The sequence below is a fragment of the Nuphar pumila genome, unplaced genomic scaffold (assembly GCF_984573655.1).
Source record: "Nuphar pumila unplaced genomic scaffold, dmNupPumi1.hap1.1 HAP1_SCAFFOLD_847, whole genome shotgun sequence".
Lineage (NCBI taxonomy): Eukaryota > Viridiplantae > Streptophyta > Magnoliopsida > Nymphaeales > Nymphaeaceae > Nuphar > Nuphar pumila.
The window spans coordinates 6,670-29,291 of record NW_028323509.1 but is presented as its reverse complement, the minus strand read 5'-3'; the positions used below and the strand labels follow the sequence as shown (position 1 = coordinate 29,291).

The window sequence follows — 22,622 nt, the reverse complement described above, 5'->3', positions numbered from 1 at the left end:
CTACACCTAACCAACTGAAGCTGCATTCACATGTGCACTTTGGTTTGAGACCGTACAAATGTGACTACGAGGGATGCGGGGCGGCCTTCGCTCAACCTTCGAACTTGAACAGCCACAAACGAATTCATACGGGGATCAAAATGTACAAGTGTGGTCTGGATGGTTGTGGCGCGGAATTTACAATGAATTCTCACCTGACCACGCATGAGCGGTACCACTCGGGGGAACGAAGATTTGTCTGCGACTTCGAGGGCTGTGGTGCGAGGTTCACAACATCCACAAATCTGTCACGTCACTTCAAAGCGCTGCATACGCAAGAACATGAGGCACGTCGCAAGAAGGAGGAGCAACGTATCGCAGCTGCGTTCGAGGCGGCTGGGGTGGACTTCAAACGGGAGCATCACATAGACTTCCAGTGCGCCATGGACTCCAGTTCGAAGTTCGCGCGGATTGACTTCGTTGTCATTCGCAATGGCATCCTCTACTTTGTGGAGGTGGACGAACGACAGCATCGCTACCTCATCAGCTGCGACATGAAGCGCATGAGCCAGGTCGTCGAGTCACTGATGCTTGAAGGAAACACACTTCCGCTAGTGTTTGTGCGCTACAACCCCCACAAGTTCACAGTGGATGGGGCAGAGGTGGACGTGTCAAGATCAGATCGCGAAGAGATGCTCGTCGCTTTCCTGAACGCCCCCAACGACGAGTGCAAGGGACTGCCACTCTCCATACAGCACATGTACTATGACACCGTGGACGGGGTTGCTGATGTGTGCACAGATCCTGAGTACCATGACGAGATGAGAAAGTGCTGTCTGCCATGCATTGTCTAATGATTGCAGTGTAAACAAATCTCCCCCCCCTGCACTCGAACAATCATGGAATCCATTCAGTGTCGCGCCGTTAAGCTCAAGAACGGGGTAGCGTCCGCACTGGTGGTGTGTACGATGTATGGGGCGTGCCTTACATTATATGGCGAACGCCCTGTAACGAGCGTAATGATGGCGGCATTTCTCACGTTTGTGTCATGGATGTTGGGAGACCCGAAGTTTGACGAGATGATGCGTCAAATATCCAACAAGATAGACGCCCTCGACGCCAAGATTGACGGACTGGAACTGCGAATGAACCAGAGGTTTGACAACCTGCACATCTCCCTTGGAACGCCGCCAGGAGCCTCCGCCGGCATCGACGAGACGGTCACATACCCTGTCACGGCACCTTTCGTCCCCAAGACAGATCCGGACCTTGCGGAAAGGGTGATTCGCCACAGGAACAAGCAACCCGACACGTCTGTGCAAGTCCCTGTTTTGATTGCGCTTTGAATCAGGTGAGGGATCATGCTGGGACGGCGGGTGGACCTGAACATATATTTGTTGCAGACCCACGGGTCTGGTATGTTGTCGCTGGAAACGTGGTTGTCCAGTGTTGGATGCGCGTGGGATGTTTGCACGCAAGCGGAGTTTCGAGGCTTTTTCAGAACCAAATTCCTTCATCCGGGTGTTCCTTCTGTGTTATAGAATTCATTGTGTTGTAGAATTCAAGGCGACAAAAACCGGCGACAAAACCGGCGACAAAAATTGACCACATGAGCGGCGTGTAGCGAGAGCATCACATGATGCCGCACATCAATCAGCATATCAACATGAAGATCAAAAAGCACGTTTTGAAGCTGTACTTGATCAATCACTTCAGGACCGAGGATGTCGTCCAATGTGTTCTCGAAAGAAAGAGGATGACCACAAAATGCATCAACATCACACATGCCTTTGCGAAGGCCATGGCCACGGACGCTGTCATCGGAGACCTCCAGTCGAAATTTGGGCTCCGGGTCAACGTGAAAATGACTGCCATCGTGCGTCGAAACGAGTACAAACAGCTTTTCAGGGAGTACTTGGTGCACAACAATGTCGTTTGCGGTTTGGAACGCGTCATCGGTGGCTTTGTGCCTCTGTTCGTTCTGGACTTCGTGGACTTCCTGTGCGACAAGTACCTCGACAGGCTTGTGACAAAGGTCGCCAAGGAGCCGTGACGTTTTAAAAAACGGAAAGACGCTAACACAGTTGCGATGCGTTCAAACGTGGAGGTGGCGCTCATGCAGAAGCCCAGGTATCGCAAGTGTTTGCAACGATCCAGAGTATAACGGTGGCTTCTTTTGAAATTCTAATTTGAGCAGTTTCCTGATACGAACGTGTCAGCAACAGGTTGAGTAACAGACAGAAAGTGCTGGAACTTCTCCTGATTCCACTGACACTGTCCGTTGAACTCGAAACACACGAGAACCGTGTTTTCAGGAGTGTATCCTTTGTCGTTGTCGAGCCGCTCGAGACTGACCATCCAATCGATGTCACGCTCAAAGCGAAGAGGGATTCCGGAAATTGCACATCTTCCCCCTTGTGCGATGATTTTTTCGAAGATGGTCTTCACGGTGATGGTGACAACGCCAACATCGGTGTGTGCTCGCTTGGAGATGGACGCACGCGTCTTGGACCGTGAAAGCGCGCCATCCAAAAGTTTTCTGACCTTGAAACGCAGCTCTGCAATATTGACCGGAAGTTCCAAAGGCATTTTGTTGGATGCCTCATGAACATCGTTCTCCAGCTGCTTAATATCCACTTGTTGCTGTATGAGAAACGGTACTGCACGTACCTTGTCAATTGTCCATTTCGCTCTAACATTGAACTCGTGACAGACGAACGCGATATTGTCTGCAACGTATCCACGGCTGTCATCAATACGCTCCAGGCTACATGCCCAGGCTTGGTTTGTGTCGAAGTGCAAAGGGATCGAGCTGTACAAGCACATGCCGTCCTGCTCAGTCCATTGCTCAAGCATCTGCTCCCTTGTAAGTGTGTTTTCTGAGGCTAAAAGTCGCCCTGCTGCGAGCATGCGTTTAGAATGGAACATGGAATTATCGAGCAAGCGACCTGCTGGAGGGCATCCTCGGCCGAGCAGCCTGCCATTCCGGTAGGCTGGGTGACGGTACGCCGTTCGGTCCGGTTACCGCGGAAGGCATCAGCAAGTACCTCGCGGATGCAGGGTTCGAGATGCACGGGGATGAGGTCATGCACGACCCACGAACTGGAGCACAGATGCCGGTAGCAATCTATTGTGCCCCGACATATTTTGCTCGACTGAAGCACTTAGTAGGGGATAAAGTTCACGGGCGAGGGGGGGTGGGACCGATGATCCAGATAACCAGACAACCTGCTGAGGGGCGAGCCCGCGATGGGGGCCTCCGGGTAGGGGAAATGGAGGTAGAATGCCTATGGTCGCATGGCATCTCAGCTTTCCATCAAGAGCGCTTCATGACATGCTCAGATGCCTTCAGCATGCATGTCTGCTCCGAATGCGGTACATCAGTCCCCTTCAACGTCCAGAGGGGCGTGCATCAGTGCAACGCGTGCGGCAACGGCAGCAAGTTCACCAAGGTTGACTTGCCGTATGCCTGCAAGCTGATGAGCCAGGAGGTTGGTGCTATGGGCATCGGCATGTCGTTGCACGGTGTGCACAGCAATTGATCGGGTCACTGTGAACGTTCAAGCTTGAGCAGCTCTATCCGCAACTCTAGTTGACGAGTCGCTGAATCTGCCTGGCGCGTTGTCTCCTTGGCTAGCTCCAGGGCCCTGTCATCCTCTCTCATCTTAGACATATCAATGCCTCGTTCAAGCATGTGTGCCTCGTTGTTTAGGTACTCCGTGTCGCCACGAAAGTTGATGCAGTCCAATATGTCACCGCACAAGCGCTTGTACTCTGCGATCAGTCCGGTGCAAAAGTCGACGCTTGTCATGTACTCCACCCAATAGCACTCCCACTTTGCGGTGGATGACTCTTTGTCTTGCATGAGGAGGTGCACACGTCGCCGCATGGTGTAATCGCGTGTTATGTCCTCGAGAGGCTTGGCCGAGTATCGTCCAGTGCTGACAGTCAGGATCGGCACCGCGCCATCAAGCGTCTTGTCATGCTCTCCCTTTCTGCGCACGAAGTTGCATGTGATGCCGAACTTGTTGTAATCTACTCTGCGATCAGCGTCGTGACCGGCGACCAATATGTACATCACGTTGGGCGTGCTGATATTGGCATTGACGCCTACCGACTGGATCTCGTCGCTCGGCGCCAGCGTTGCCTTGAATGGGACAAGCTCACGGCCTGGTCCAGTCCTGTTTGAGATAGCGAGTGTGTCGCAGTCGAGTTGAGCGAGCTCCATGATTCCTTGGCGCACCGCCTGAGACTCATCAGTTGTGACGTTGCCGCTGATGTACCGTGCAACGAGGCGTGTGACTTGCACACGGTACTTGACACTGCACCATGTCGCCAGTGCAATGGCGACCTCAGGGTGCACCCATGTTCCCCAGAACGCCCTTCGACAGCCTCGATCAAGTTAACTATGGGTCCCATAGTTAGGGCCAGCTCCTTCAAGAGATCCCCCGTGCTCTTCAGCCGGAAGAAATCAGCCCAAAACTTCCCCACACTCTGGCACATCTTGGTGGCATTCACAAAGCCATCAGACAGACGCATCTCAGTGACCATGTTCCCGTCATCGCCTAGGATGGCGCTCACAAAGTCCGTGACCGTGCTTTTCGGTGGTGAATCCCACAATGCCGCTTCTGGCTCCACCGAGCCCCCGCCGGCAATGTCCATGACAGAGCCGCATGTCGGAACATCCGTATCCACCAATGACTCGCTATCAATGCTGCTAGCCTCGACCTCGCTATCCTCGACCTCGCTATCCTCGACCTCGCTATCGTTGCATCCCACCACAAAGTCTTCTTCCACCCAGCCATGGGTGTGTATCCGGATGAATGCGTGCACTTGCTCCTTGATCTCTCGGCCGCACCATGTTGCTAGCTTTGCTGTGTAGCTTGGATGGGCCCAGGTGCCTTTGCGGTTTGATGCTTTGAGGTCGGCGACAGGGATGCCAACACGTGAGCTCACAGTCTGCATATGCTGCACAACCGACCGCATCTTGCTGAACCAGTTGAGCTTCTTTCCTGCCTGCCTGCATATGGCAGTGACATCCAAATAACCATCCCCACGCTTGCAGATGTAGATGGGGTAGGCCGAAGCATCAAGCGGACCACGAGCCAGTGCGTCAGGGGGTGCAACGGCATTGAAAGTGGAAAGCGTGACATCAGCTTGTGTGACAGCACCTTCAGCGACATGTTCGCCATCGGACGCATTTGCCCTGGAGCGAACCGCAGTAACCCCATCTGCAAAGGAACCTCGGGTTCTCGTCTGTTGTGCCCGGCGCTTTAGCCTGCGTGTGACGTCTCGTTGATCAAAGCTGACAACAAAGTTTGCCTCGGGTGCCAGGAACTTGGACAGCGCCTTTTGCACGTTGATCTCTCGGATCGGAGCGCCTTTCAGCATGCGCAACACTGTGATCTTGTCCTCTAACGGCTGCTCAACAAAGCCTCCGCACGAAAGTTGGAGTATTGTGTCCGGAAGCAGCTCTGGACAGTTCTTCTCGGCTTCCAGAAGGAATTCGAGGTGACCGGTGTACTGCTTCAACGTCAGCTCAGTTACGAACGTCCTTCCCTTCTCCAGAGGGACCACGCATTTCATGATGAACTCTCTGGCGCTCTTGAATTTTTTGACGGGTTGGAAACGAAGGAGGATCCAGTCCTCTGCGGCATCCATTAGGAGGGTTACGAGATATGCAATGGACACTATGTTGCGGGCATCCCTGTCCGCCATGTGCTTGGAAACCTGGAGCCAGTCGCCAACGACGTTGCCCAATGTCTCAAGCGAACGCCCTCTGTACCAGTCAGGGTTGAATGTTCCTGAGCGTGTCCGGATGCATTCCAACAACTGTTGTACGTTGTCAGGAGTTGTGCACAAAGCTGTGGGAAGTCCAGAAATCATCTTGGGGGGGGGGTATGCACTTGCCGGCGACAATAAACTGCCAGATTTTGGCGGGGTCAACGCCGCGCTCATGAAAGCAACGTGATTCCACACCGTTGTGCGTAGCCAATGGCTAGGGTAGGATGAATCCATGTTCCCGCGAAAGGGCCCTGTGTCCGGTCAATGATGTCTGTGCCATGTTCCGCGGCGACGCGCTCCATGAGTTGCCGTCCGGGACCATGTCGGAGGAAGTCGGACAGGGTCACCCGTGTCGATCCATTCTTGGCCAGAATGTTGGCCTCTATAAACCCGTCTGATGACCGCTTCTTAGAGACAACGTTGCCTACATCATCGACCACGTTCTCGACTGCTGCAGCGGCCGACCTGACGAACGGAAGTGCTAGTCGATGGCGGATGTCGGATGCCCCGATGTAGTGCTCAACTATTTGAACAGCAATGCTGGGGTGAACCCATGCAGCAGCATGGTGCCTGCCACCTGTCACTTGGATCAGTTGGCTGGCAGCCAGGCCCGTCACCCGTGTTAGATCTTGAATGAATCTGCTGGTGACCTTGAGCTGATAGAAATTCGACCATGCCTTTCCAATGCTGCGACAAAGCATGGAACCGTGCACGTATCCATCGGACGATCGACGAACGGTGTTATAAGCATCATGGCAGATGTCTTCGATCGAGTATGCTTCTTGTCCTTGAAGCGGTTGGCGTTCCGCATCCACGTTGATAAGATGCTTTGCAAGATGAGTCGCCACCAACTCTTGGTGACTCTTCTGGACGCCGGCCCAGTCCATAGCATGTGTGGCAATGTTGGGATGAACCCATTCAATGACAAAGCTCCATCCTCCTCCCTCTTCAACAGGCTCCTTGATCCCGGCACTAATCAGGTCGAAGATGACGCGTTTGTTGGGGGAGCGCTTCAGGTACTCGTTGAATGTCGTACCGGCATGGTCAAGGATCATGGAAATGTTGACATATCCGTCCAGTGCCCTGATTTCCGTCAGGAGATCGCCGTTTGTTGCGGTGACGTCAATGTACTCGGGCGATTTGGTCTCAAATCCGGCCCAGGGAGGCGATGTCGTGGGGTCGTACTTCGGGACAGCCACCCTCATGCTGTCGTAAGTGATGGGCACATCGGGAAGGCTTTGAATAATCCCAATGCGGTCTATGATGGACAACGACGAGAACCCTGCCACACTCATCGCCAGCGACGCTTGGGGAACTCGCTTGGGGTGATGCTTCTCGAGTTCCACCAGCATGACCGCGTTAGCATATATGCTTGTCAGTGTGGTATTGCTGAGCACAGGCGTGCATTCCACCTCCGGCTGCACCCAATTGACAAAAAAGTGGCGTGTAGTGCGCGTACGCAAAACGTCCCGGAATTTGTACAGGATCCACTGCTCTGCGGCGTCATATACAAGCTTGATGAGCCAAGCGAACGAAACCACAAACCGTTGCTTATTCTGCCGCGATATCGCCTTGTACACGATGCCAAAATCATCTATGACATCCTGAACGCCTGTATACATGTGTTCCTTCATCTCACCGGTACGGGTGTTGACATCATGCAAGAGAGATGTGGTGCGTGTATGTGGCACCATATTCTATGTCGTCAATATTATAAAAGCTCGAGGCACCTCTTTACACAGGACCACTGGATCCTATTGCTCCGTTTGAGCCAGTTGGATGCGTAGAGTGAGTTGTTTCGTCTTCTCCCTCTCTTGATCGGTTTTCTCACGCTCAAGCGCGAGCTTGTTCGATTCTGCGGTCCTCTGGAACCTAGTTTCACCACACAGCCGAACTGTCGTGATGATTTCGGAGTGCACGTGCATGACATGGTTCATCAAATCCTCCAGAAATGGCATAGCCTTTTCCCTTGGCAGCTCGAAGCACTCTGTAAAGAGCTTGCCGTTGATCAGGAGGGGTGTCTGGAACTCCTTGTAGAACGCCTCCATGGTATCTTCCATGTTGTCGGGGCAAATGCGACCACACATTATGGTGAGGACGAGGTCAAAGCGGCCAAAGTACTTCCGGTGGTCCTTCAAGCGAGACTCCATGCCGGTTGTGCTTCCCGCCTTGAAGCAATAGGTGCGAGCCTTGGATGAGATGAGTCCGACGTACAACCCACACGGTGGAAGCTCGAACTCTGTCAGAGCCATCGCGTCGAGATCGTGGGGTACATGTGGTTCGGCCACGAAGACGTTGTCGGAGTCCGCGTCCGACACTTGCTCAACTGCATCGTCCATTCGCTCAACGACCGCCTCTTCAGCTTCCGGAGCTTCTTGTCTCCTTTGCGCGTGCTCGTGCAACTGTATGATGTCGTGGAAGTACGGCACATTCATGCCTGCCCATTTTGCAAACTCAGCTGCAGGCCAGGGATGCATCCATGTCCCCGACCCGTTGCCGGTGGCCCTTTCCAGATACTGGACCGGAGGAGTTGCAAGGCCGAACATGTTTGTGAGACGCTTGGCATTTGGGCTTCTCAGGAAGTCCTTGAGAACCGTCTTCTTAGGCGAGGAGTGAGAGAGCTGCGTAACGTTGACGAACCCGTCAGTGGACCTCATCGTGCACACCAGGTTCCCTTGCACGTCATTGATCGGCTGGACCTTGAGCGTGGCAGCAAATGGCTGATTGAGCCTTGTTTCCAGTTCAAGCTGTTTCCCGCCAGCTGCTGGAGCACGTGCCATTGCGACCGCAATGTCTGCGTGGGCCCATACAGGCATGCTAGGAAAAACTATGACGAGCTGTGCGTACGATTTTCCGGTGCCGAGTTTGAGATCCTCTATGAACTTGGACGCAGCATTGGTCCCGCAAAGTTTGCCCATGCTGTGCCCAGACTTGCAGCGAGCTTTGACACCTGTACATAGCCGTCTGACTCTCTTCTAACCGTGTGGAAGCCTTCTCCATCGATGTCTTCATACGAATCCGTCACAATCTTTGCAACTGCCTCAGTGTTGTCGGTGATCTGTTGGTCTTCCACAACATCTTCGCCAACGGGCAGCACACTCAGAAAGTACTCGAGATGGGGATGTTCAGCCCACCTTGCTGCATGAATAGCAGTTCCAGGGTGAGCCCACACAACATCCGCCTTGTCGTTGGCGCGGTCCTGCAACACCTTCTTACCTCCAACAACAACTCGAGACAAGAAAAATGCGCGGTTCGCCTTCCGCACAGTGTAGTCCTTGAGAGACTTGTTGGCTGTTGCTAGCAGCTTGCAGATGTTGATATAGTTGTCGCTGCTGCGGATCTCAGTGAGATGCTGTCCGTTTGGAGACCACATGTCGGAGTAAGTCACTCGCTCCCCCTGCCACTCTGCCCTGACAGTTGAATGCTCCTCCTGTAATGCTGCACTGATCACATCTTTGGTGACGTTCTGAGCTTTAATCGAGTCGAATACACACAACTTCTGGTGCAGAGAGAGTGCAGGAAAACTTCCAACTCCCAAAGCATCGATCGCACACGGCACTTTGTCAGGCGCTTCCTGCTCGAGTCTGATGAGAAAGTCGCCATTCGAGGACCATGCAGACCAGTTTTTGGTTGATATGACCGGAGTGCCCTTGTACTTGCAGGCGGCATTGAGGATGGTTTTTCTGTCGTACGAGTTGAGGAAAATCTTGACGAGGACCGCCAGGGAGACCATGATTCGCTGCTTGTTCTGGGCCTCAATCAGCTTCCGGACGTCATTGAATATGGTCGTAACGTTAACATCAACGACATTGAAGGCAATGTTCCTATCATTCACTTGACGTAAGACAGTTTCAGCGGAAATGGATGACATGGTGGCAGGTCGATGCTTCCATAGCCTGATGAAAATTCTTTACATCATAGTGAGATGCCAATGAAAGATTCTGAGCCGGGTTAGGACATTTGGCTCGAATGCTCAGCTTCGACCTTGCGTCGCGTGGCTGCAGCAACGCTTGCGCAATGAAACGCAGCATTGAAGGCTCCGGCTCCATGCAACTGTATCAGGTTTGCAGACCCAGGCTCCAGGCAATCGAACGACAGGGCGACATGGTCATCATCATCAACATTGCACAACGCATGGACACGCTTCCGAAACGTCTCATAAGAATCGTGGCTTCGGGTCAGGGTGATGTAGTGGGTCTGGCCGTTGAAAGCGAGGCACATGACAACGTGATCGCTAGGAATAATGCCACAGGGAGTCAAAGGATGTCGCCAATCAGCCAGTGACTGCTTACAGAAGCGACATGTGCTCTCTTCATCCTTGCCAGCGTTCAGGAGCTGCCAGCGCGCCAAGCACTTTGGGTGGACTGGTCGGGGGCACTTGCACGGAAACACCAGATCCCCTGCCTGCATGCAGATCCAACATTCACCATCATTTGCAATTTCACCCGAGCCAGTAGGACTGTCGCCCATGGTAACTGAGGCAACTGCAGTTTCAACCGATGCAACTGGAACGTTGCCTGTAGCGAATGGGCTGTCACCAGAGTGTTGGTCGTGCTTTTTTGATACATTGTCTTTGGCTAAAAGAAAGCAAGGGAAGCAGGATCTCATCATGTGTTACATACACCCCCGTTGTATTTGCTCGAGACACACAGACAAATGTGTGGCAGGAGCCAGGTGTTGAGAGATCCATGAACAATGAATCACCGGTTTCTGGCGTACATCGATGAAAAAACACTCACCTGGTCAGGACCGTCACTTGATCAAGTAAGACTTGCTCACTGACCACGCAGGATTCCTGCTGGATACATCTTCGATTAAGTAGCCCTTGGATGCCAACACGTGTGCCACTGCAGGGTGCAAACTTCCCATGGACGTCGAGTACAAGACATGATCCGCGCCCTCCGCCGCCGCCTTCTCCAAAAGCACACAGATCGCTGACGCCTGAGCCTCAGCCTCCGGAGATCTTTTTGGAGTGAGGGTAAGCAGCTTGTCCATTTTACAACACTGCGTTGCAATATGTATGTGTACTCTTGATCAAGGCAAATGTACACGTACATGGATTCCAATGTCTCAGGCAAAACAGACACACTACAACAAGTGAGCTTTGAACTCGACCCAAGAGTGCATGCTGCAGCAAGACATGTCCACACGCACACCATCAGACTTTCTTCCAGACGCAGTTTTTGCAGAAGGCGCTGAGGTCATGGTGACGTGCAACGCTTGTCCTTCCATGTCCGGGATGCCTATGTCCACGAGACTACCAATCATGTTGCGCTTGAAGTCCTCGAGACTACCAATCTTGTTGCGCTTGAAGTCCTTGCGTTTGTCGGCAACCACAAAGTCCCGCTCTTCGAGCCACTCCCGTTCGTCGGCGCTGGGGCAGTGCCAGAACACCCTCTTGGTTTGGTTATCGGCAGGAAGTGTGTACCAGTTGATGTCGTTGGGAACACGCACGACCAATGACTTGTCGGTACCCAGCCGCACTTCCACCGACTTTCGCACTTTGGGAGTCTCGTCTGCCACACCAAGTGTCTTGCGCTGCTTTGCTTCTCGAGAGCTCTTGCTCGGCCGCTCTTGCTTACGCTTGACGCTTGTGACCTGATGCTCATCTGCACGCAACAAAGCGTTGGCACAAAAACAACGCATGCATCTTTCGTGAACACATGACCCAACAACACAATACGTAGGCAATGCAGATGTCGAGCAATGGATTCATCAATCATGACATGGTGTTGCTCGATTGCGTACGGTCCCCCCTCATCAATAAACATACATGTTATGTACCTGAACCGAAATGTCAGCGTAATGCCCACCCAATGCACGATCGAACTCGGAACGTGCCTGTCACGGATGATTCCGCTGAAACGTCCGTCGCTGACGACATCTGCTCTTGCTCGTCATGCAACGCCTCTGCAGTACCAGCTAGCGTGACCGAGGCACGTTTTGCAATGATGACTAGTGCCGCGTTGAGCTTGCGCTGCAGGTCCTCTTTGACAGCGTCAGTCTGCTCAGCAATGACGCGTGCTGCAGATAGCTCGCGCCGCAGGTCTTGCGTCACGGCCCAGGTCCTCCTGTTCTCTTCACGACACAGCGGGAGCCTGGCATTCAAGACCTTCTTGATAACGTCTGCCCGCTTGAGCGCTGCATAGAGCTTGTGCTGCATGTCCCGCTTGTCAACAGCGGCCTGCGCGAGCGCCGCGTCGAGCTCGCTCTGCAGGCCCTGCTTGACAGTGTCAGCCTGTGCGAGCGCCGAGTCGAGCTCGCTCTGCATGCCCTGCTTGTCAACGCCAGCCTGCGCGAGCGCGACTTGCGCCGAGTCGAGCTTGCTCTGCAGCTCCTTCTTAACAGTGTCAGCCTGAGCGAGCGCCGCATCGAGCTTGCTCTGCAGCTCCTTCTTAACAGTGTCAGCCTGAGCGAGCGCCGCGTCGAGTTCGCCCTGCAGCTCCTTCTTAACAGTGTCAGCCTGAGCGAGCGCCGCGTCGAGTTCGCCCTGCTGCTCCTTCTTAACAGTGTCAGCCTGAGCGAGCGCCGCGTCGAGTTCGCCCTGCTGCTCCTTCTTAACAGTGTCAGCCTGAGCGAGCGCCGCGTCGAGCTTGCTCTGCAGCTCCTTCTTAACAGTGTCAGCCTGAGCGAGCGCCGCGTCGAGCTCGCTCTGCAGGCCCTGCATGTCAACGCCAGCCTGCGCGAGCGCGTCTTGCGCCGAGTGGAGCTTGCTCTGCAGCTCCTTCTTAACAGTGTCAGCCTGAGCGAGCGCCGCATCGAGCTCGCCCTGCAGCTCCTGCTTAACAGTGTCGGCCTGGGCGAGCGCCGTGTCCAGCTCGCTCTGCAGGCCCTGCTTGTCAACGCCAGCCTGCGCGAGCGCGTCTTGCGCCGAGTCGAGATTGCTCTGCAGCCCCTTCTTAACAGTGTCAGCCTGGGCGAGCGCCGCGTCGAGCTCGCTCTGCAGGCCCTGCTTGTCAACGCCAGCCTGCGCGAGCACCGCATCAAGTTTGTATCGCAGGCCCAGTGTGTCAACGTCCGCCTGCATCAGCTTGCACTGCAGCTCGTGCTTGACGGTGTCAGCCAACTTGAGCTCGTGGTACAGGTTCTGATTGTCAATGCCGGACTGTGCGAGCACCGCATCAAGTTTGTGTTGCAGGTCCAGTATGTCGACTTCCGCCTGCGTCAGCTTGCACTGCAGCTCGCGCTTGACGGTGTCGGCCAACGTGAGCTCGTTGTGCAGGGCCTGCTTCTCGCCGTTGACCTTTGTGACACTCTCCAGCGTCTTGCGGAGGTTGCGCTGTAGGCGATGCACCCCTTCAATGTCGTCCTGCACAGCGGTGAGCTCTCGCTGCTCCTGAACGGCATGGACGGGTGTAAGCGGCCCTTCGGGGATGGGAGCGTCACTGGTGGGCTCGTGATGCATGCTCAAAAGCGCATGCGCTGCATCTTCGGCCGTCACAATGTTTCCTTGAACCCAGCCGGCACCAACTGCGATGTCCCGTGCCGCGCCCCTCCCCTGGACGGTGAAGTATCTGCACTTGTTGCAGTCTGGAAACATGCCGTCTTGGTGAGTATTGCAACGCGTGAAGCTGTGCAGGGGATGGAGCGCCTTACACCTCCTGCACCTGCGGGTGTGTTGGGTCTCCATATCTGATCTGCACCAACACCCGTAATCAGTTAGCGCAGTTTGCCCGAATGCACAATACCGTATCTATGGGTAGGGTTTGAAAGCGTCAAAAGGAGCCGCCAGCAAAGTCTCAAAGCGTCTTGATACGTGCTTATACCACTCCGTTTATTTGCAAGCATATCACAAGCATATTGCACCTCATTTGTACCGCATATTGCAAGGGTACCGTTTGCTCATCCGTCCCACACGTAACGGGACACATGCTAAACAAGCAAGGATCCACAAGCACTCAACAAGCAGTCGCAAGAAGATTATAATGATATCACGAGTATATCAAACCGCATGCAAGGGGCGCCGTTTGCTCACATGTAGGGATACATACATGCTGAAGAAGCATTTACAAGCACTCATGCAGTCAGGAGCAGTAGCATGCAGTCGCAGGCAGTCGCAGGCAGTGGCATGCCGTCATAGGCAGTGGCATGCCGTCATAGGCAGTAGCATGCAGTCACATGCAGTAAGTAGCATGCAGTCACAGGCAGTCTCATGCAGTCAACATGCTGTGGCAGGCATGTGGTTTCGTACCTTGACGATGAAACGTCCCTGAGGCGCATGGTGCAATGCCTGGACACGCTATGTAACACGCTGTGTACCTGTGTGAACGCAGCTGTAAATGTCGAGCTATATACGCATATTGCGTGTGTGACGGCGACTCTTGCACAGTCACTTCCTGGTTGACGCGCCCAAACCTGGTTCGGCGCACCCATGCCTGGTTCGACGCAGCCATGCCTGGTTCGATACGCCCGTGACTGGTTCAACACGCACATGATCTGGTCATTCAGGACACAATGAGAAAATAGTGACATACCACAAACTCTAACCCGTTTGTGATACCACAAGTAGCCTAATTCGAGCATGTGTGGCACAACATGTGCAATGTCCCTTTGTGGTACAACTGGTGCCACATTTACTGAACACATTGCTTGCCAGGTGGAATGTGGTTCCACGAAATCAGGATATCACAAACATTAGGATTGACAATTTTATAATCATTCCCAAGAACTCTACAATGCCATGGCTATTCTATTAACCAGATCACCACTTTTGCCATTTCGGGCTACAGTAGGTGGAATGCCGCGGTTTCCCAACAGCATATTTTTGCCTCGACGGCCGCGGATGTGACCTACATCCGAATCCTCTTGTTCCGAGCACCTCAAACCATGCTTGCTAGTCTCAGGAACACGTTCCTCGATCCAGCCATGTCTCGGTCCAAACTGCAGCCGCAATGGTCGCACGAGACAACTTTCCTTGCCCCCACGTCCATGAGCGTCCCGAGGAGTTCAAGCCAACACAATTTCGGGCGAGGCGAGTTGCTAAGCCACAGTCAGGCTCACAGAGTCGGACAGGTGGAGACTCGTTATCCGACCGATCCCTTCGGGGAAATATATAAGAGGAGAGTCCGGATGGGTGGGATCAGAAGTGTCCCATTCTTGCCGGCGTTAGGTATACAACGTACGCGTGTGCGACATTTTATGTAGGTTGATGTAATGACAAACGCGGGCTCAGACATCGTGCAATCCATCGTGACAGCTCTCATGTCATGCGATTATCATGCGTCTGTGCCCCAACTCATTGCAAAGGGAATGGAAGCAGTTCAAAAATACAAAACCCTCAATGGGAGCGAGAAGAGGCACTATGTCATCACGGCATTGCGGGTCATCGCCAAAGGTACGGACGGTGTGAGCGGCACATCAGACGACATCCTCCCAGCATCATCCATCGCAGCTCTGTCGACTCTTCTGGAGGGAGACTTTGTGGAAGATATCATCACCCTCGTATCCGACGTGAGCAAGGGCAAGTACAAGCTCAACAATTCCAAGGGCTTTTTTGGCGCCTGTTTCTCGATGTAAAGCACCGCGACCATCAATCAAAGTGAAAACAAATGAAGGCGGCAATAACGCGAGCGAACATGAGAAAGACGCAGATGCGTTCCAGGCAGGTACCGCAGGAGCTGTGGTACATGTTGGTTCGCGGCCCGATGGCCGGAGTGGTAATCAGCGACAGGGGTCGCGTCTTGAAAGATGGAGTTGCGAGCAACGATCACGAAATTGTCCACAACAATACGAGCATGTCTGTGCCGGAGGCAGTCTGTTACGCGACGAACGGACCTCCTCAGCCACGATCATTGCAGCACGTCGCGTACAGGAACGGCGACGAGGAGGACAGAGGATTCAAGAACGTATATTGGGCGACGGACGACGGGATGCCTCAAGAATACGACACCGTCATTCGCCAGGTAAACGGTGACCTCCTGGACAACCGGATCGAGAACCTCTTCCACAACACCGACCTGGCATTGCCAGCTGCCGCTTCGCGGGACCAACGGTTTCCTCCGACATGTTGGGCGGTCTCTCACCCCGGGCCTGCCAAAATATTGACGCCACCTTTCAAATGAGTTGGTTGGCCCCGGCCGCAATTGGCGCAGTATCCTCATATTTACTGTACGCCACAGCACTCGATGGTTTCAGGAATAGAGAGAAGAAACGAGATGACACACTCGCCCAGCGCAACAAAGACGCGGAGGCGTCGACAAGCAAGGCACTGGAGCAAGCTACATATTTTGAAAAGGTTTGGGACGCATACAGTCCGGCACCACTCGGACCTGGTGTCACCCGTCTTCCCTCTCGAGACCCTCCAGGGAATGCATCGCGTACAGGCATCGTGGCACCAGGCGCTCATGTCCGCACAGGCACTGATGCCGACGCAGGCACTAAAACATTCGCCGACGCAAGCACTGATGCCGGCACAGGCGCTAAAACATTCGCCGACGCAAGCACTGATGCCGGCACAGGCGCTAAAGAGTTCGCGGACGCAAGCACCGATGCCGACACAAGCGCTAAAGAGTCCGCGGACGCAAGCACTGATGCCGACACAAGCGCTGCTGCCGGCATTGCTTCAGGGGTACATGTTGGGCCGTTGATTGCGTCGGCTGTTCAACCTCGAGCGTCTCCTGTGCTGCCTCGGTTGTCTACTCAAACATCGTCACAAGTGCCTCCTGGAGGATCGACACCCGTATTCCAACAAACAGTCTCAGAAATCTCCACAAGTGCTGCCGGAGCTGCGGAAGCTGCTGAAGCTGCAAAAAATATTGGGCTTCAATCTAAACCCGAGGTATCAGCTGCAGCTGGTAGCAGGGAAATTCAAGATGAAGTTCAAGCCGAACTGCGATCTGGTTCCGACAGCTCCGATGGCTACGACAGCCCAAGTGGCTACGACAGCTCCATTGGCTCTGAGAGCTTAGACGGATCTGACACTGTGGAAGCTGCAAACGCTGTGGAAGCTGCTAAACAAATCGTACCATCTCAGTCCGGGGTATCACCTGTAGGCAGTGCTCCTGGTCAAGTTGAACTTAAAGCTGAAACACAAAAAGGCATTGTACTTTCCGATGAATCTATTAGCTCCGATTTAATTGAGTCACGATCGCAGACGAGTGAATCTCAAGGAATGATACCTGCTTCTTTGAATCGCAATGACAGAGACATGGTCGCCAGGACATTGTCGGAACTGAGCTTTTGGTTGGAACCCGTGACACAGCCACTGCCTCCTGAAACAATTCCAGCACATGCACGACCGGAGCACCAAGAAGCTTCGAAACAAGCTGCGGCCGAGCTCGCAAAGACGTGGGGCGTTCCATATCCAAACAACAACCTACTCGAATCTGTAACAGCAAAAGCCAGGGGAGTAGGGTTTTCAGGCAACGTGTCGTCGATTGCAAGTGCGAAGGCTGCTTTTGTTCAAGTGCTGCGAGCTGCCAATGCAGTGATAGGACAGTTGAACACTCGCCTATCGCTTGTTGGGCGAACTGAAATGATGCTGTTAAAATCTATACCAGATCTCGAGGAGTGGAAGGCAAAAGAAAAAGATGCCATTAATGAACTTGAGGTACAGGAAGCATCTAAAATGGAGGCGGAAAACCTGAAAAAAGCATATGAGGCAAAATTCAACGACACTGTGCATGACAGTTTGACTGTTGAAGACATGGTAGCTCAGGTTGAATCCAAGCTGCGAGTCCAAGCAAACAATTACGACTTGACATACGTACCAGGGAAAGCCAAGAGTAAATTCAACCTCACACAAGAGTTCGGTAAACTTCAGGAGCAGTTCGGCACAAAGTATGGCAGAAAACCGGACAAATGGAATGGACCGACTTTGGACGCGATTCGGGAAGAACACATGTGGGTGACAAAAGGCAATCGTCTGTTCAATACCCAACATGAGAGTGCTGCCGGTCTAATTGAAGCCGTACGAGAGCGTATGAAAGCTATGGGGCAAGCTGCAGTCGGCGACGGGAGTAGCCCTTCAAATACAGCAAACAATGCACAGAGAGCTTTGCCACGCAAGAAATTGCCATTTACAGTTCTTGACGGGCGTAGACCTTCAGATACAGCAATGGATGCAAAGAAACCCGCTCAAAGGCAAGGGGCATTTCTAGGTAGTGCTTTTGACGGGAGCGCGTCAGTTACAGCAGCGGATGCACGAAAAGACGCATTGAGAGCACACTCCCAACAAGACCCGCTCGCCAACAGAGACAAGATACGATTGCCCGGGTTGCCTACAACCAGGTGGGTCTGATTGTCCAAAAAAATAAAAGGATCCACCATATGTATATACACCATGTCCGTCGGTGCCAATCTAGTCCAAATACACCGAATGCTCGTTCAGCTGTCCGAGCGAATGATTTCCCTCGAATCTCGGCATGCGACAGTGGATGCCGATTCAGTGAGGTCAATGGAGAGCGTGCTCGGCGAACAACTGGAGCCCAAATTGGACGCCCGGCTGGACTCCAAGTTGGAGGCCAAACTGAACGCCGCACTCAGCCCCAAGCTGGACGCTAAGATGGACGCAAAGCTGGACGCCAAGCTGGACACCAAGCTAGACGTCCGAGTGAGCATCGCGCTCAAGAGGGAGCGCGCGTTTCTGGAGGCCGCTATTTCGGAGCAGGTCAGCAAGTCGGTGTTGGACGCGGTGGACATAAAGCACACGGCACTGCGCATGGACGCCGACTCCAAGAGTGTGGAACGAGACTCGCGATCGGACGCAACTTTCATGTCACTGGAGGCCCGCACAGACGCATCGATCCGTGCTATCGAGTCCAAGTTCGACGACCTCAACACCGTCGTTCGCAACCACCTGCTGCGCATTCCTGGTACCAACGGCAGTCCTGATACGCAAGCTGTAGCAAAGCAAGACCAGAACGTCATGGAGATGATAGACATCAAGATGTCGGAAATCCGCAGGGACATGGACCTGAAGAACCTCGAGCGCGAGGCAGCAACCGAGAACATACTCAAAGAGAGGGAGAGCCAATCGGATGCGCATTGCAAGGATTATGCCGCACAAGTGTTGGAGCTGACTGCCGCTCAAGCTGCTTTGAGGAAGCTGGTCATGGACTACTACAACACTCCAACTGTTCCAGAGGGAATCACGATAGACCTGAACGGGAACCCCGACCTGTCTCACATGCTGGCTGAACTACCTGCAATCAGGTCCGACCAGTCTGGCCTGCACACCGCACAGGCCGGCATTCGCAATCAGCTGTCCTCGATTTCTAACGAGATTGCAGCGGTGCGAACAGAATCGCAGATCGTGACACGGGACTCCATGGCGGTGAAGGCGACGCTCAATTCCATCACAACGGATATCAGCACTCTGAACACACGCCTAGCGGCGATCGAAACAAGTCAGGTCACACTCGAAGCAACAGCAGACATTCGTGAAGTATCTCCGGTGGATGACGTTGTTGTAACCACTAAGGCGGCGCCGAAGGGTCGTGCCAAGAAGCAAAAGGCATAGTCATTGAGAAATTTATCCCCCAAGACATGGAGTAATGACGTCCACGTACCTCGATGATATGCTTACAACAAGCCAGGCTGGAGTTCGCGCCATGGTCTCTACGAAGAGACAGGTATCGACGATACTAGGGAATGGATCCATATTGCTCGAGACGGAGATGCACGACGATGTGTCGATGCGTTCAGCACGGTACGATGGCAGGCCCGTGATGAATTATGCATGCTACAAGACTCCGGGAACTCCTATCATCCAGAGTCAGTCACTACATCTAGGGAACGGCGTGTTCACTGAAACATACTCTGTTCCTTCCGGGACGTTGACTGTAGAGACTCTCGCCTTGAGGCAGCACGCTCCATGTGCTCTACAGATGATGACATTTCCATCGGGGATGTATGCCCACGTTCCCACAATTCCAGAGTCCGTCATCGTGGACGGTGCGGATCACATATCTGTCCATTCCAACGGCACACCAGTGCCATGCATGCGTCTCAGAGCGCACGATCGCTTGACGGGTGAACGCATAGCCTACTTGGGCGCATACTTGAGCAGTGCAGGTGTGACGTTCACGGGCTTGGACACAAGACCGACAGACGCTACGAACAGATTCGCCGTCACATCCTCCGGAACGCTACAGGTGCTGCACACCATAGCAGTCGGGGCGGACGCGGACACGCAGGTGACCAACTATGTCACTGCGGCGCTGCAGACTTCACAGACCGCATCCGCGTTCAGGGCGGCGCACACGCTGAGGTGGTCGAGCTTGTGGAGGGCCGGGGTGCAGGTTCTGCCCAGGAACCCTACCCCCGATCCAGACGTGGCGATAATGAATGCGGTTCTGAGGGCAGCACAGTACCGGGTTCTTTCGATGCGTCGGGACGGTGGTAGACTCGCACTCACAAGGACTGGTCCCAGCTGGTTCAGGTCCAGTTCTATGGCCACGGCTATCTTGCCCACCGTGCCTGACGTTGCGAAGGGGGCAGCTCAAGACGCGTTGATGGACAGCTTGGCAGAGTCGGTCGCGGATGGTCAGTTTTCCGATCCATCTGCTCCAAAATTGGAGGATCTGGCATCTTCGATGTTGGACGTCTGGCACGTGTTCAGGGCCACCCTTGACAGGTCGTGGCTAAGAATCGTATCCGCAGACCTGTACAGAGCTGCACACGCGATAGCTCAGCACGTGGAGGCAGCAGGACTCCCCGACACCGACCCTGTGACGCTCGAGGTCCCTCTGACGAGCACAGGATTCAGCAAAACGCGTCTTGGTCCGGTAGTTCAGGAGCACACGCTCACGACGCATCTGTGCAGAGCCGCACTATCCGCTGCAACCCAGACGGCATACGACTTGAGAGATATCCCTCCCACCGAGTGGATGGCCGTCTACAACCAGCTCGTCGTTCCCATGTCGGGGGACGCGTTTGTGTACAGCGCTTCAGATCCCGAACTGACGGGCGACCAAACCCTTGCGTACCACCCCCTGGTGTTCTCAGCTCCGAGAAACAAAGTCCTCGCAAACGTGTTGCTGGCGGGTGCCACAACTTCCGAGTCCTCATTGTCAAGTCCGGATCCCAAACTAAGGATGGGAGCCATCGCGGTCCTGGCTTCCGCTGCCCCATTGAAGCAAACGCCTGTGACTGCAATGAACTCTGCTGGCGCACTTTTGAACGCTGAGGCAGATGCCGCCACCGGCCACCCTTGGAGGAGTCTCGCACCCAACAGCGGAGCAGCAGCCGAGGTTGAGGCGTCTTCAGCGTTTCTGGCGACCACGATCTATGGGTTTGCAAGGTTGCGTGTATTAGGGATAGTGGACAGGGATGGCGTTCACATCCAACGTTCGCAGGCAGCCCTGGAGCCGCTGGCCAGACTTCCCATGACATGGGCTGGAATCAGGCTTTCCGTGGTGGGACCTACCCCTGCTGTGAAAGTCGTGTCAAACCAATGAGGAGGGAAATCGGGTGATTTCCCCCCTCTAACCCCACGCGGTTACCAGTTTACGCCTCGAGTTTCTGCACGATCGTTAAGTATTAATCGCAAGCAATCACGGCTTGAAGGAGGATAATCCGAAAGATGTATGTCCTCACTGCCACTTATCCTCCAAGACGGAGCAAGCCTGGAAAGCACCAGGCATCCGGCTACCCGCGTGGGGTTGGAGGGGGGGGAATCACCCGATTTACCTCCTTTCTGGTCGCGGTGGTTTGAAGCCGAGGGCACGTTCTATGGCAGCAATCTGCTTTGTTATGTTCCTTACTTCTGTCTTCTTAGCAGGGGACTGTGCTGCGGCGCGAGCGCGGTCTACCAGCGATTTGATGTTCAGTTTCTTGATGCGATCCATTTTCTCAGATGGGGTACCGGAACCCTTGCTGATGGTGATGGCATCTTTAGCTTTCTTGCGAAGCTTGGACATGGTTTCGTCGTAGCTCATCGTCGACACATCGGGCGCCTTCCCTGAAATATTTCTTCCGACGATCGCCCTGATTTCCTCCTTCAGAGCGTACAGGTCCCGTCTTTCCTCTTCGGTCGCTTCCATGCTCCTAATTTTCTCCGTCAACGGCGTCAATACCTTTGAAATTTCGATCTTCTTTGTTTTGTCATCTTTGGCAGCCTTCGCGCTACCTAGGAGCGTCTGCAGTTGCTTCTTAACATCAGCAACGCTTGTGACCTCCTCCAATTTTACTTCCTTCGTCTTGGGGGGCGTGGACCGCTCTTCAAACACGAGTATGACTCCAAGAACTCCGGCGAGGACGACGGAAGTGACTGCTGGTATCCAAGAGACCGCAGACATATCTTCCTTTCCCAGAACGAGTGACAAAAAACATCAGATACGTAAAAGCGACAGCAAAACCGCCACTATCAATATCGCTATACCTCCGCTGACCAAACCATCGGGGGTCAGAAGTCTCTGGGCGGCGAGCTCCGTTTTGTCTTGCATGATCAGATCGTACATCGACCTCCAGAAAGAAGTAAACTCGCTGAACACTTTGGACAGCGGTGTGTTCCAAATGGAGCCGGCAGTTATGTCAGTATCCCTCTTGTCGTCTGCTATGCGTTCCGCTATTTTCAAAGCATCGGTCTCATGCTTCATGAGAGCTCTGTACGCCGACTCCGGCGTCTCTCCTACCACCATAGGGCTTTCCTCTACGTCCCCTACCTGTATCCGCGTGACGGTATCTTCTATCTGTGAGTACTCCATCATGTATATACCTGGAGCGTGGTTTTTTTTAGACGTGATGTCCACTGGGTTGCAACAGCTCTTCCCTGAGCACCATATCCCTGACTCGGTAAGTTCTGACGGTGCCGTCCGGCATGTTGCGCGTCAACTTCAGCGGAGTTCTGCGCTCAAGGAGCTCCCGCTGGACAGCGTCTGGGATCGTCTCTCCCTCAGCTCTATCCACGAAGAGCTTGC

General features: G+C 53.8%; 1 pseudogene; it reads left to right on the top strand.

The window, feature by feature from the left end:
* Positions 1-3,047: 3,047 nt before the first annotated feature.
* On the top strand, positions 3,048-3,521 carry LOC149809718 (DNA-directed RNA polymerase II subunit RPB2 pseudogene; annotated as a pseudogene).
* Positions 3,522-22,622: the final 19,101 nt, after the last annotated feature.